This window comes from Natator depressus, chromosome 2 (assembly GCF_965152275.1).
Source record: "Natator depressus isolate rNatDep1 chromosome 2, rNatDep2.hap1, whole genome shotgun sequence".
Classification (NCBI taxonomy): Eukaryota; Metazoa; Chordata; order Testudines; family Cheloniidae; genus Natator; species Natator depressus.
In genome coordinates this window covers 227,186,141-227,200,938 of record NC_134235.1, presented here as the reverse complement: position 1 = coordinate 227,200,938, position 14,798 = coordinate 227,186,141, and the positions used below count along the sequence as shown (strand labels likewise).

Here is a 14,798-nt window from a genome sequence, read left to right as displayed (position 1 = left end):
ATATAGACTAAGTAGGGAGCATGTGGATGAGCGGGGACATGAGAGGGAGATGCAGAATATAGAAAAAGTAAGAAAAACCCATTCTTCCACTACAGAAACAAAGGGGCATCCAATAAAATTTAGAAAATGAAAAGAAAAATCCCTTAAGTGATCAAAGGGAGTGCTGAATTTCTCTCTTCACCAAGCACGCAATGCATTACTAGCCTGTGGAACTTGGTCAGAAGAGATCGAGGCCAAGAGCTTAGTAAGATAGAAAGAGTGATTAGATACTTACACAGACAAGAACATTCAGTTACATGAAAATATATAACTTTTTAAAAATAAGAGATACAAGCCCACATTCTGCAGGGCATGAGTCAACCACTAATTAATGGAGGTTAGGATGAAACTGCCCAAGTTATTGTTTAATTGTTCATTTTGCCAGGCTTTAATTCTTCCCTGAAGCTAGCCACTGTCAGAGAGAGACTGTTATGGACTAGATAGACCACTAGACTGAGCTGGCATGGCAACAATTAAATGTTTTGAATAGGTTTAGAGTGGGATAGAGAGAGGGGACAGGGAAGGGAAAAGTAAGGGAAAGGCTGCCAGAGGTGAACGACAAGGTGGAAAGAACTAAGAGTAATGGAGAAAATTGATGTCAGATATTGTGCTGTACATCTCTGGGGTCACTGCAACACTGGAATATTCAGAAGTGTGGCAGAAGAGAATGCATGTGGCAAACTATTGAACAAATTTCAGTCTGTGATTTGGATCTCTGAAATACTAGAGGAAAAATTAGTCAGTCATTGTTGGAGGGTACTAAGGCATATGCAAACCTGTTTAAATCTGTATTTGGAAAACATATGGACAAGCAAAACTACCACTACTACCTCACTATAACCTTCCCATGAGGAAACAGGTCAGTAGTTCTAATTCTGCCATTGTTCACTCTCAGAGCTTCCTTTGAAAACAAAAGGAGTTTTGCTATGTGGGACAACTGCAGAATCAAGCAGAGACACTACTGTAAACACTTCCTTGATGTTTCTAATATGAGATAAAAAAGGAATTGGATTCTGAACAGCTATGGGGGGAAAAAGCATATTGCCAGAAATACAAATGAAAGACCCAGGGGCCAGGATTTAATAAACAAGATGGAGAAAGAAGCAAGACATCTGCCTCATCAAAGAAGAATTTAATGAAGTTATGTACCATGCAAGATTGTAAAGCATAAACATTTAGTGACAACAGAAATGGCTTAGATAGTCAGGCTCTAGTAGCCAGACATTGCACCAGTAGTAGTCAGAACTGTTGCACCAGCCAGAAAGTGGGAAGAGCAGTCCAGTCGTGGCCACCCACTTTCCTCCGGTCCATGACCTGGATGGGGCAGGGGAGGCAGAAGGGAACCCACCCTATTCAAGGCACTAGATGCCAAGTAGTCCCTTTCCCCCAGCTATATGGGTAGAGAAAGTTTCTCCCAGAAGTGGTGGGCAGGCTCTGTGTAAATGATACTATCAGCTCTCTATTCATGCTGGCTAAGCAGTTTCTGGGGCATCAGAAGAAGGGGACAGAACATGGCCCCATCACATCATCTATGCGTTTGGAAAGTCCCTAATACATTTTAGATGCTACTGCAATATAAATAATAAGTATCAGTCACAGAAAAATACAGAAAAGATGAAAAATACAATTAAGACGCTACAGAGTAATGGGATCTCAGTTGTAACAGTTGACTTTCACTGTAATTCAATTTTAAGCGACCATTGAAGGGAGTAGGAAAAACTCATTGTCTGGTACAGTTGTTCTTTGACAAAAGATTGAACACAGGGGTTAGAGAAAGCTGGTACTTAGCAATACATCTTAGGCTATGTCTGCATGGTAAACTACTTGAAGCAGCACATGGGGACTGCATAGGTACACACAGCAGTGAAAAGCAGGCTGTGTCCACACTGGTGTGTGTAGTTATATGTGTCAGCGAAAGGCTCTGGCAACGGGGAAAGGCTTGGCAGCAGGGAGCTACCAGACCATTTCCCCATTGTTGGATCCTTTCTCTTTGGCAGGAAAAGGCTCCAACAGCTCCCTGAGGCAGGGAGAGGCTCCAGTGGTGGGGAGGTGGTTGGATGCTACACTGCTAAAAATAGCAATGTAGATGGGGAGGCACTGCTTGGGCAAGTAGAGAGCCATGTAATGTACATACCCACAGGGTTCAAGGGTCTTTACTCAGCTAAGCAGTGCCTCACCATCTATACTGCTATTTATACCCATGCTGGGGGTCATGTAGTGTATGTACTCTACACACCGCTTAAAGGAGTGTGCAGTGCAGACATACCTACGTGTCACTCTGTAGCCTGAATGTCTGTACAGTCAGTGTGAAGCAATGGAAACAGTTACAAACATGGTTGAGAGATCTTTTACTTCAGAATATCACCAGGTTCAGTCATCACTGAGATTTCTGGGCTGTTATTGTCCACTTTTTAACTTACCAGCCATTTTTAACTCATGCATTTTCCCTTATTAAAAATGGCCACTGTGTCCTATTTCTGTCAATGGGCGAAGCCAGCAAGATGGCTGCCATACTTTCCCTACCGTCTGTCTGCATCTGCACCTGGAAGTCAGGCTGCCCTTCAAAAAAACTGTCGGCCACCTCCCATTGTTTTCAATTAGATGGCTGCCATTCTATGGTTTAGGAGGCTGGACAGAACACAGGGACTGTGAGGAGCATCAGGGATGCTTTGAAAAGTGAATGGGGTAGTGTAGGTCCCTTGAGGGGGATCAGCCAGGTGAAGGCAGTGTTGCCAACTCTCACAAACTGATCGTGAGTCACAGGATTTTGTGGCCTACAGGAGGAGCTGTGGTGATGATGCAAGAATTGTCTCTGATCCTGCAGTTTTCAGGGTGGGCATGCAGGCAGAGCTCTGTGTGAGGGCCTTGAGTCTAAGGTCACAGATCTGCCCTGCCACTGAGCCCTGCCTTCATGTATGGCCCTATAGCAGAGAAAAGGTCTAGGGCAGCAAAAGGCAGGGGAGGCAGAAGCTGAGGAAATGGTGCTGCTGTTTCCCAGGTAGAGAAGCCCCAGGGCAATAGGAGGCAGAGAAATGTAGATGTGGGCCAAGACAATAATAGGAAATCAATGGCAGTTTGCTTATGTTAGGGTAAAGAAAAGATAAGTGAAGTCTCCATCTAAGAGAGATGTGATTTTTGTGCGTGTGAGAACTTCAGTTTGAAAAGTCAACCTTTAATGGCACACACATTCACAGAGGAATAAAGGCAGTTAAAAAGTCCACAGACAGACTATGGTGAAAACATATGCAGCAATAAGTACATTATTGGTACAGTGGTATACCAAAATTGGTGAAGCATACCTTGGTAGCAAGTTTTACATTCAAATCAAACGAGTCTCAGGCACTCAAGTTGTTCAGAATTTGGCTGCCACAAAATGGAAATGGCTACATTTTTTCTACATTAATGAAATGTGGTGTCCAAAATTTTGTAAAAACATGGACAAATGTCCTAAGTCATTTAACAAACAACTGGGACGTGGCTATGTTTGAGTTAGGTGATATGAGGCAAAGTTGTCATATGTGCGAAATTTGACAATGTGTATCTTTTACATTAATATTCTTTCTATGTTTGTTGCCTAATATTTTCTTCCAGCAGTCCCTGTTGCTTCACATACCTTTTTTAATTGCACCCATGCCATAGCGTGGGCTTTCAGCTAGTGTTAAAATAACAGTCATGTAGAAATGTGTCTGTGGGACATTTTAATACTATACGTGACAGCAACAGGACAATATAACAACATAGCAATTAGGATAGTAACAAAAAGTACACTGCAAGCTTATTTAAATGACCACTGAAAAAGGCAAATAAAGAAGTGCTCCTCCTCATACATATTTCCTCAGTATAAAAATAAACAAAAAGCCCCCAAGCAACATAAGCATTTAGAAAGTGATTGTGCCTTTCCCTTGCCAAGGAGTACTTATAATATCCACCAGATGGTGCCACTATTCAGCAGAACTCCAGGGCTCTTTGTTTTTAGGATGAATTGTTCTTTGACAGCTGGGTCTGCAGCGGGATACATTTCTCAAACTCAGAGAAGCAGGGGAGTTTTTACAGATTTTAGGGATCAAATGTTCCTTTTAATCTGTAACATGCCTGCTGTATATAACATGCTAGCAAAGGCTTCTGTTTGATGTGCTCTTTGCTTAAATGACCTTATTTAATTGTGGCACTTCTCTTCTGCAGTGTGGAAGCTAAGTGAGCATGGGGCTTAAAAAAAGAAAAAAAATTCACAAAGGAAACTGTTATGCAAGCCAGCCTCTGAAGTGCTACTTTCGTCATGCAGCAGATAAATTATTCTACTTCCCACCTACATTAATCACCATTACAAATTCTCACTTTTAAAATAATATGCACATTGCTTCATATGCAAATAACCCCCCCCCCACCACCACACACTTATCAGAACATTTTTTTATCAAGAACAAATTCAGCTCAATGGAAAGCTAATGTGGACACCCTGATTCAGTTGTAATCAACTTCAATGAGTCTTATGGGTCCATGATAATGGGCTGATACCTTTGGACATCAATACTAAGAGAAGGAGGATCTACTGAAATCAAAAAACTCTGAACTTGATCATTCTTTTTAGTCATTAAAATTGCATAATTTTGTTTATATACTGTGAAGCAGACTTATGAAAATAGCTGCAGCCAGATCCTCCAGTGCAGTGTGGCCACATGGTATGGCACAATCAGCATAATTTGGTCATGAACCAGTTAACCAGTTCAGGGAGATTCAACCCTTTGTAGCGGGTTGTATGCTGCACATATTTCCCTGCTGCTGGCTTTTCATGCCACAGGTGAACTTAAGAACATAAGAATGGCCACACTGGGTCAGACCAAAGGTCCACCCAGCCCAGGATCCTGGATACTGACAGTGGCCAATGCCAGGTACCCCAGAGGGAGCGAGCCTAACAGGCAATGATCAAGTGATCTCTCTCCCGCCATCCATCTCCACTCTCTGACAAACAGAGGCTAGGGACACCATTCCTTACCCATCCTGGCTAATAGCCATTCATGGACTTAACCTCCATTAATTTATCTAGTTCTCTTTTAAACCCTGTTATAGTCCTAGCCTTCACAACCTCCTCAGGCAAGGAGTTCCACAGGTTGACTGTGCCCTGTGTGAAGAACTTCCTTTTATTTGTTTTAAACCTGTTGCCCATTAATTTCATTTGGTGGCCCCTAGTTCTTATATTATGGGAACAAGTAAATAACTTTTCCTTATTCACTTTCTCCACATCACTCATGATTTTATATACCTCTATCGTATCCCCCCTTAGTCTCCTCTTTTCCAAGCTGAAAAGTCCTAGTCTCTTTAATCTCTCCTCATATGGGACCCGTTCCAACCCCCTAATCATTTTAGTTGCCCTTCTCTGAACCTTTTCTAATGCCAGTATATCTTTTTTGAAATGAGGAGACCACATCTGTACGCAGTATTCAAGATGTGGGCGTACCATGGATTTCTATAAGAGCAATAAGAACTTCACCTCTAAGAACTGGACGATGACCTATCCACTGGACTGTATGGAAGGAATCACAAATATCATGCCCCAGACCCAAAACATTTACTTTTTATAGACTCTAAAATTGGACAAGTCTTTATCATCTAGCCTTTCAGCATATATATATATATATATATATATGAAATCCTCTCAAAATAGCTTGACAGGAAACCATAAAATTTATAAACTCATCAAATTGCAGCTTGTGAATTTCTTAGGCTAGATCCATCATTGGCAAGAAAACATCACAGCTGATTACTTCTGCATGTTGCAGTACCTGTCACACTAATTCATAGAGCCAAATTTTCAGAAATCCTTTTACTTCTCTTGTTAGTGGATACTAATCAAACCTATTACTTCAACTTGGTAATAAACAGATGTTTTTATACTATTTTCTGGACACATTTGTACATAATTATAATTAAGGTTGCAAAACTGAGAAGAAATTTAATGGCAGAGGTTGGGGGAAACATTTCTATCTAATCTTGCTGCTTCATTCACCTACATTTGGTTTTTTTTAAAAACAGACAGCTCTTGGCTCTCTTGCTTGTTCTTTTCCAAACTTTGCTGGACATATAGTTGAGATGTTCAACTATAGTAGACCTTGACACTGTACCTCTGGAGTATGAAGTTATGGCTGACTGCAGGTGCCAGTTGATCAATACAGGAGATATTACAAACCTACCTTTTTGTTCAGAGTCACTGGTGTAACAGAAATACTTACTGGTTTCCAAACAAACGTCACCTTTGCTTTCATTCTTCTTTTTAAAAGACTAGCTATTTACGATGCATCACAATGCTATAACAAGACATGATGGAGCATATGATATATTTAAGTATAAAGAATTGTGCTTTGGGTCAGTAATAGCCTTGAACTTTGACATCTTTCTTCTCGTTAATAACTGTAATTTCTTACCTAGAAAGTGTTTTGCAAATCAGTTAAATAGTAAGGTATTTATGCAAATATACTAGCTGTACAGAAAATATGCTGAAACCAATATTCACTTAAGAGAATTGTGGAGAAGACTTTCTACAAGAAAAATATATTTTAATGTTTATATTTAGTTAGAATAAAAGAGGTGTATAGCTTACTGTTTAACAAATTTCGCTTGTTAAAACCTTTAATTCTAATTTGTATTTGAGTTGCCATTTCCCCCCTGTTATGTATCCTGTGTCTCTTGAACTGCAAGGGACACTGCACTCTGCCAAGAAGCCATCCCCCTGGAGAATATAAGCAACATTGCTCTCTGAGCCAACTGCTCTGGGGTGCATAAGAATGAGGCTGTTCTCCCCTAGAAAGATATACAATGCTCACAGAGCCTAATGACCCAGTGAGAAACAGTCATGAACTTACACCAGACCCCAAGACACCTGGCCAGCTTGTTTAACCTTTTCAATGAGGCGCTTTAAACTAAAGAATTTGTTTACAGTAATATTCATTCCTCTCAGACATTTTCCCTGGGCATTCTCTGTCATACTTTTGTTCATCTGATTAGTTTCCATAGTGACACTCATTTGTGGAGTTAAGAGTTCTTCATAGCAGGTTCCTGCAAATGCCAGCCACTGATCAGTAGGCATGTGTGCCAGGTTAATAAGACAAAGTCAGTCTTATTTCACCCCTTTTTGTGGTTTGTTTTTGATTTCAGTGTGGGGGCTTCCTCACAAAAAGGTTCTACTGCTTTCAGAGCCCAGAAATTCTTAACTCATTATTCCGGATGATACTTTTGACTGAATTAATTCTGATTGAATTTCATTTGCAGTCTCTGAGGTAGCTGCCTATCTGTGTAAACTATTACATAAGCTAGGGAAGTTTGCCTTTAAAGCAGGGACTCTAGAACATTTTGCAGACATCTAGGGCTCATGTTGCCTTATTTTAAATGCAGAATTATTACATTAAAAGAAATGCAACCAAGTGGTACACTCTAGTTTCTCTTTTAATACAGATTAGATGTGGGAATACATTTTTCTTCTGAGAACATTGCTACTATTTCTGAGAATCAGAGAACCAAATATATAGATATATAAAATTTATGGGGTTGTGTGCCTAAGAGATAAACAATGATCTGCAATAAGCGTGCATATACCAATAAGGACAAATTTCCACAATGCCAATAACTATTCCAGGAACACATTTACTCAAAATACCCTGATTTGTGTGACAACTGCAACTAATTTATGTAAACATACAGAAAGAGATTTAGGAAAAAACTGAAGTAAGAGCGAGAAAGCTCATATTATAAAATGTTGAATCTCTGCAAGGGTGCTAATGGAGTTTTGGAAAATGGTGTGTTGTGTGGGTGTCATTTGTTTTTGGTTTTTTGGGCAGGAGGAAGAAGAGAGGAGAGACAAGTTTTCTGTCACACTAAATATTGATTCTGTTAAACTACGTGCACAAACTGTTATGCAATTTCCTGGAATTTGTATCAGTTTGGCACATTTTTCTATAGATGACACTAAAATGTGGCTTAATAATGCACAAAAAATTCTCTGTCAGGAGTTTACATATAAAAATAAACTAATAAACAATTACAAGTGTTCCAATCAGCAGCTGGCCAGAGGGAAGATAAAGTGGCATTCTCAAGAGACCATGGGCCTGATTCTGATCTCACTTACTAGGCTGGTGTAAATAAGGACTCAAGTCCTTACTGAAGTCATAGAATTACATGGTTGTAAATCTGGTATAAGTAACACCAGAATCAGGCCCACAAGTTCACAAGCAATCTTAGGGCTATTACTGTGGGGGAGCAAATGAAAATTGAGTTGTTAGTATAAGTGACCCTCTTGACCTTCAAAAGGATAGATGGACGCCCTCACCTTTTCCCCACCAGCCTTTAACTGAAAGGAATGGCAACGGGGCAGGAAGTCAAGCACCTGCAGCCGCTGTACTGCCAAAATACAAAAGTTATGAAGACAACCAAGTGAACAGTAAAATCAAATTGAGTTTTTAAAACTATTGGCTGTTTTAAGAAGAGAAAATTCCAAATGTTCAGACAAAACCTGTTTTCATTAAATAACATTTGAATGAAAAATAAAAATGGTAAACATAGAATAAATGTTAAAGCTTTTGAAAAACTTTCTGTCCCATAAGCAGAATCTCTAAACATTTTAATGAAAAGGATTCAGTAGAGAAGGGAAGTAAGAAATTGTACTCATTAAATTATAATCTTATCTTCCTTCAATAAGGCATATTTTTTAAAAGCTGAGCTCCATTCTGACCTAAACATCAGAAAGGTGATATAAAAGAATTCACTGCAGTGGCCTCAGACTTTGGGGATGCTAGAAAGAAGCAATTCCCTCTGGTCAGCTGAGCAAGTAGCATTAATGGGATATATAAGGAATCTCTCCCGTTCTCCCTCAGCTAGATGAATAATGGCTGCAATGGAGGACCTTCCTTGAAAACTACACCTCTACTCCAGTTATTATTATAGGGGAAGATGATAGTAGTTAGGCTGCCTAACACTTTCCATTATGAAATATTCTTGTGACCTTTTCTTGAGAAACTGCAACATCTTCATTGTTTGCAACAGGCCTTTGAAATCTGGTAGGGAGAAAGCCCTGCAGACTGAGAAGTGCCTTTTCTTTGCCGTTCAGACTTTTGACAGGAGGAAAATGGTAATTTTTCACTTGCCTTGTCAACAAAATTTTGGCAGCATGTCAAAAGAATAACTGAATATGACCATTCTAATCTTAGGCTTTGTGTACACTACTGGGGTAAGTCAACCTAAGTTACGCTAGTTCAGCTATGTGAATAATGTAGCTGGAGTCGACGTAGGTTAGGTCAATTTACTGTGCTGGCTACACTGCTCTGTGTCAACAGGAGATGCTCTCCCATCGACTTGCCTTCCTCCTCTCATTCCGGTGGAGTACTGGAGTTGACTGGAGAGCGCTTTGCGGTCGATTTTGCGGGTCTTCACTCGACCCGCTAAATTGACCCCCTGCTGCATCGATTGCAGCAGCGTCAATCCCCGGTAAGTGTAGACGTCGCCTAAGGCTGGGCTCAGGCCACTACTAGAGCAGCATCTCCACCACACACTGCATTAGAAACCCCACGGGCAGACAGACTCTCAAGGTGTGAGGAGAGAGCCAGGCCAGCCTCCCCTGACAACTCCCTCCTCCAGAAGCAGCAAATAGCACCATTGGTTATTGTATGCATATGTACTGAACACTCACAGCTACAGCTGTGAGGTTAATGGGAGCTATGGATGTGCAGCATCTCTGGCAGGTAGGCTGGATGGTCAGGAGAAAAAACCCACAGGTTTAGGAATCAAGAGGTCCTTAAATTCTAATCCTGTCTCTAACACTCCTACACTATGGCCTCAGGCAAGTCTCTTTTTCTGTAAAATGAAGGTGATAATGCTTTTATCTTGGTGTGGAGATAAAATTATTGATGTTTGTGAAGCACTCAGACACAACAGTAATGAGCGTCATAGAAGAGACCATGAGGAAATAAATAATTATGTACTCAGAGCTGGCTTGAGAAGGTGTACAGTATATAAAGCAGTGCCCTCTAATTGAAAGATGGGGATAAAAATACTGAACAGCTGCCTCATTCCCTGAGCGCTATTTATCCTGTTTACTGAATGAGCTAGGAATCCTTTGGAAAAAATAATATACGGTCATGTAATTAAAGAGTGTCATACTGCATATGTACAAGAATCTGGAATTAAGGTTGTACAGGCCATCTAAAGTTCAACACTTCCCAACTTTTGAGCAGTTGCAACATAGATAACAGTCTTTTAATGTAGTGGTTTTGTATGGGGTTTTTATTGCTGCAGTGCCTAAAGACCGAAGTAGGATCCAGGCACTGTAGAGACATAACATGACAGAGTAACCATGAAGAATGTAGTCTAATTGAACACCAAACAAAATGAGTGTGTGACAAATAATAGGAAGGAAGAGGTGAGAGGGAGGATGAGGGTAACAATAATAAGAATATACATTTAAGTAGGCTAACAATGTGCATAACTCAAAGGTTCTGAATCTGCTAATTTTTAAAATGCTATCTGTCTGTAAATAAATATCAGTAATTCCCACTGGAGAGGGAGTTATCCTGGGTGAGATATAGGGGTAGGAAGAGGCTTTGATCTACATCGTAAACTTTAAATGCTTATAGCTTGATTCTCCGTTCACCCTGTTTTCACACCAGTGTATCTCCATTGACTCCCCGGGGATTAGTCTTGATTCTCACTAGTGTGAGAGGAGACTCAAGCTCTTTGACTTTAACATGCATAACATGCATAACATAACAAATATCTGGCTTTCCATGCTCCTACCCTATGAATCTCCTATTTTCCCACATTCCCTTCCATACCCTGCCTCCACTCATCCTTCCTCCTGAGGTGTCATTTCTGAGACCAGACTGCATGGTTCCATGCCAAAGAGACCACTCTTTCTAGTCCATGTCCCTTCAAATTCAATGTACCTTTACCCTATCTCCTACCCTCTCCCTCTCAAATTCATGCTTGGAGTCAGTAGTGATTCAGTTTATATAAACATCTAAAAACAATAGTAAGCCTCATTCTGTAAAGATGTGAAAATAGCTCTTGTGGGTCGGATTCAATCCACTGAAGTCAAAAGAAAGACTCCTAGGGGCTTCAGTGGGCTTTGGATAGGGATCTATATTGTTTTAAAAGAAAATTCAGTAAATATCTGTGAGGTGTTGAAAGGGGATTTGGAAAGCCAAACATAATGAGGTAAATGAGCTCCTGGTGGTTGCTAAAGAAAACACAGCCTCAGTATTCCTGGCAACAGAATCCTTCCAAATCAGCAGACAGCTATGAGTCAGACAAGTACTTGCCACTTTATATCAGTTTCTTGATGTTACTTTAGAAAAAGTGGTTAATATATCAGATAGCCAGTGTATCAACAACAAATCATGTGGGAATTCTGATAGTGTTCATTTACCATGTGTCACTGACTACACAAGCATTCCCTTAAAACTAGCTCACTACCAGACAACGTCACAAGCACAAAGTGTTCAGCTTCCATGTTGTCTATCTGAGAGCATAGATATGGTTACAAGGTACTTAGGAACATGAAAAGACTCAGACATCCTCAGCTAATCCACTGTAAGAAATAATTTAGAAACAGTGTTGGGAATAGTTGGCTATTGGGTCTCTGTCACTGTTCCGTATTGTAAGTTAGATAATTGTTTAATATTTTTGTAATATATTCAAATTTAGCTAAGAAGTTACTGTTTCAAATGTCACATCTTTCTCTTGATACCAGATATCCATTGCAAAGGTGAACAGCTACTTCTGTTTTGTGTCTGTAGAGCTCAAACACCCATCAGGTTGATCACTTCAATTGGCATCTGAAAAATATAGTTTAGAATCCCAGATAAATTTAATCACACATTTTAATACTGCCAGGAATATCTTGCAGGCTTTTGAAGGATAAGTTGTATCTTTTCAATCATTTTTGTCCCATCAGGTCTCTACATCCCCTTCTTGTGGAACCTGTGGTGTTCTCTGTCTTACTCGTGCTCCTAGGACTTATATAGTGATATCTTGTGACTTTTATTGTTCATTGCCTTCCTTACTAATCTCACAGTAATTTATTTTTATTAGTATGACCAGTTCTTTCTTCCTTGTATAATATATACATTGTAATTGGTCACCCTTACAGGGGGATGGCCAGAGCATTTTGTTAAACCAAATTTTGCACTTGACAGCATGCCCATATATACAACTATTCAGATGCAAGTGTTTAAGGCACTTCAGCTACTGGGCCTTATAGGTTCTACTGGGCCCAATAAAGCATTCTCCCAACTAAATTAGTCCTTCCTCAGCCCTCAGACACCCCATTTCCCTGACCCACTCTTCATACTTCCAAATGCTCAGAATCTTCCCACCCCCTTGCTGATTTATGACTCTTCTAGAGCAGGGGGTTGGAGAGCAGCAGAATCACTAACCAGCAGATTCATCACTTTGCTTCCTGTTGACCTAAGCCTTCTCAGCTGATTCATCGCACGATGGTCTAAATGTACCCTTTAAAGCAGTGCTGGTGCTAGCCCATTGGGAGCCCTAAGTAGAAATATTTTTGCCTCCCCCCCAACACATATTAATAATTAATAGGGGGCCTGTTTGAGTTGCTTGGGGCCCTAAGCAATTGCTTAGTCTGATTATGCCTAGTGCTGGCCCTGATTTTAAAAAAAAAGTGCCACTGTGGCTAAACAATAAAGTAGATGAAGCAGGATAGCTAATGTGGTGCCAATTTTAAAAAAAGGCTCCAGAGGCAATCCTGGCAATTACAGGCTGGTAAGCCTAACTTTAGTACCAGGCAAATTGGTGGAAACTATAGTAAAGAACAGATTTATCAGACACCTAGATGAACATGATTTATTAGGGAAGAGTCGACATGGCTTTTGTAACATGGCTTCTCCTTTTACAATACTTCCTACAATATTCCAGACCACATACTGCCAACGTTCTAAGCATTTATTTTTTCCTCAAAAAATTAAATCTACTTCCTGATGTAGAATCTTCAAATGCAGAGTAGGGTTGCTCCTCAGGCATTTAAAAAACAGCAAGCATTTTATACCACAGCTAAAATCTACTAAAAATCTCTAGCCTTAGGTAGTGTAATAAACCATCTCTAGCAAAATAACTAGAGTTACAGAATAAAACCCAGAAACTGCTGTGTTTGTGAGAGTGTAGAAACAGCACTGAATTGAAGCACACAAAGAAACAGAGCATTTGGGAAGCCTTATTACAAAACTGCATGGGATTTAAATAACTTTTTTTCTCCTTCTTGCCTCTTTTAAAACAAAGTAATTTGCTTTCTAAATAATCATTTTCAGAACTTAATATTATATTTATAAAGCTACAGCTGCCTGTCACAAGAACAATAAAGTTCTCTTCCTCAATGTTTGGGCCATTCCAAAGACTTGCTCACCTAAGCTTCACCGCACTTGCATCACGCAATCAACTCATAAGAGAGTTTTATAATTCCAGACCCAGATTGAGACAAGAATGGAAATCCCTGTACTGTGAATATACAAAAACAAAGTATAATATCAACATTATTTTAACATAATGTAAAATACAGAGAAAAAGAAGGGAATCTAGATTAAGCTTGTTAGTCTGGTCTTCACTTTTGGGTACAGCATCCATGGTATGCCCATTGCCAGTCGTAGGATTTCTACTTGACGTTTGACTCCTGGAATTAGTAGAAATAACTCACCCAAGCCTAAATGTGTAACACAGATGTTTCAGAAAAGTGGTGTTATATATGGTATGTTTATCATTTAGAAACAATAGGTAAGATAAGGACAAAATGAGAATATTGACTCATTTTCTTTGGTTTTCTTGATTTAGATCAGAATTAAACAATTAAAAAAGGAATGAGTTTCATACTCACTTGTTAAAATCCACTTTGATTGTGTTGGATAAGTTCATACTTAGTCTGTCATATTGTTTTACTGAAGATTCATGATGCATGGTGCTGTATGTCTAGGCAAAGTAAATATGTTACAGACATGAAGAAAAAACCCACATGCTTTTGTGTATATACTGAACTATTTCAGTATGTAAACACATCACAGTTCATGCAGTGAATCTGGAAAAGAAATCCAATAACAGCCTTGGATCACTGAAAGGATTAAGCATGGCTGTGGGTAACCCTTCATTTTTACCCTCATAAAAGCAGAAGTAATAAAACATGCTAAATGTATATATATGTTTACATCCTTATTAAAGGGATTTTTTTTATATCTAAGGAACAATTTATATGCACTTTCTTCATATAGCAAACCAGGTTCTATTAAACAATCTGGTCATGCAATGACTAGAAGTTATTAATGATCCTAGATTTCAGATGGATTGTGGGAAAGGGTTTAAAGGATTAAAATTTGGAATGATCTTGTTATCTGTGAGGCCCTGGAGGTGTAAAATTTAATATTGAAGACAAACTAGGATGATTTGTGAATTTGAACTCACAGATTATGAGAAACTTTCAGATGATGGTAGCAGTACACTTTATTACCTTGATATTAATGACAAATATTTCAAAGAATAAATTACACCATACAATGTATAAACTAAGTAATTTGAATGAAGAGTTTCTTGTGTCATCATGAACTGTTAGAATTAAACGTAAAGTTTATTTTGCATAAATCCAGAATAAGAGATCTTTCTATATGCATTATTCCAATATATTGATGACAAGCTTAATTCTTGCATTGGAAAGGCAAGCTACCATATTCAGCCAACTGACCAAGCATGTATGGGATTACGGGACACTAACATTGAACACC

The 14,798-nt window shown here is 39.3% G+C and overlaps 1 long non-coding RNA gene across 1 annotated transcript; it reads right to left on the bottom strand.

Moving 5' to 3' along the window:
* Positions 1-11,755: 11,755 nt before the first annotated feature.
* On the bottom strand, positions 11,756-13,936 carry LOC141981758 (uncharacterized). Its single transcript, XR_012637902.1, has 3 exons — positions 13,904-13,936; positions 13,439-13,530; positions 11,756-11,855 (listed from the first exon to the last, which is right to left on the bottom strand). It is a non-coding gene; the product is annotated as an uncharacterized LOC141981758 (long non-coding RNA).
* Positions 13,937-14,798: the final 862 nt, after the last annotated feature.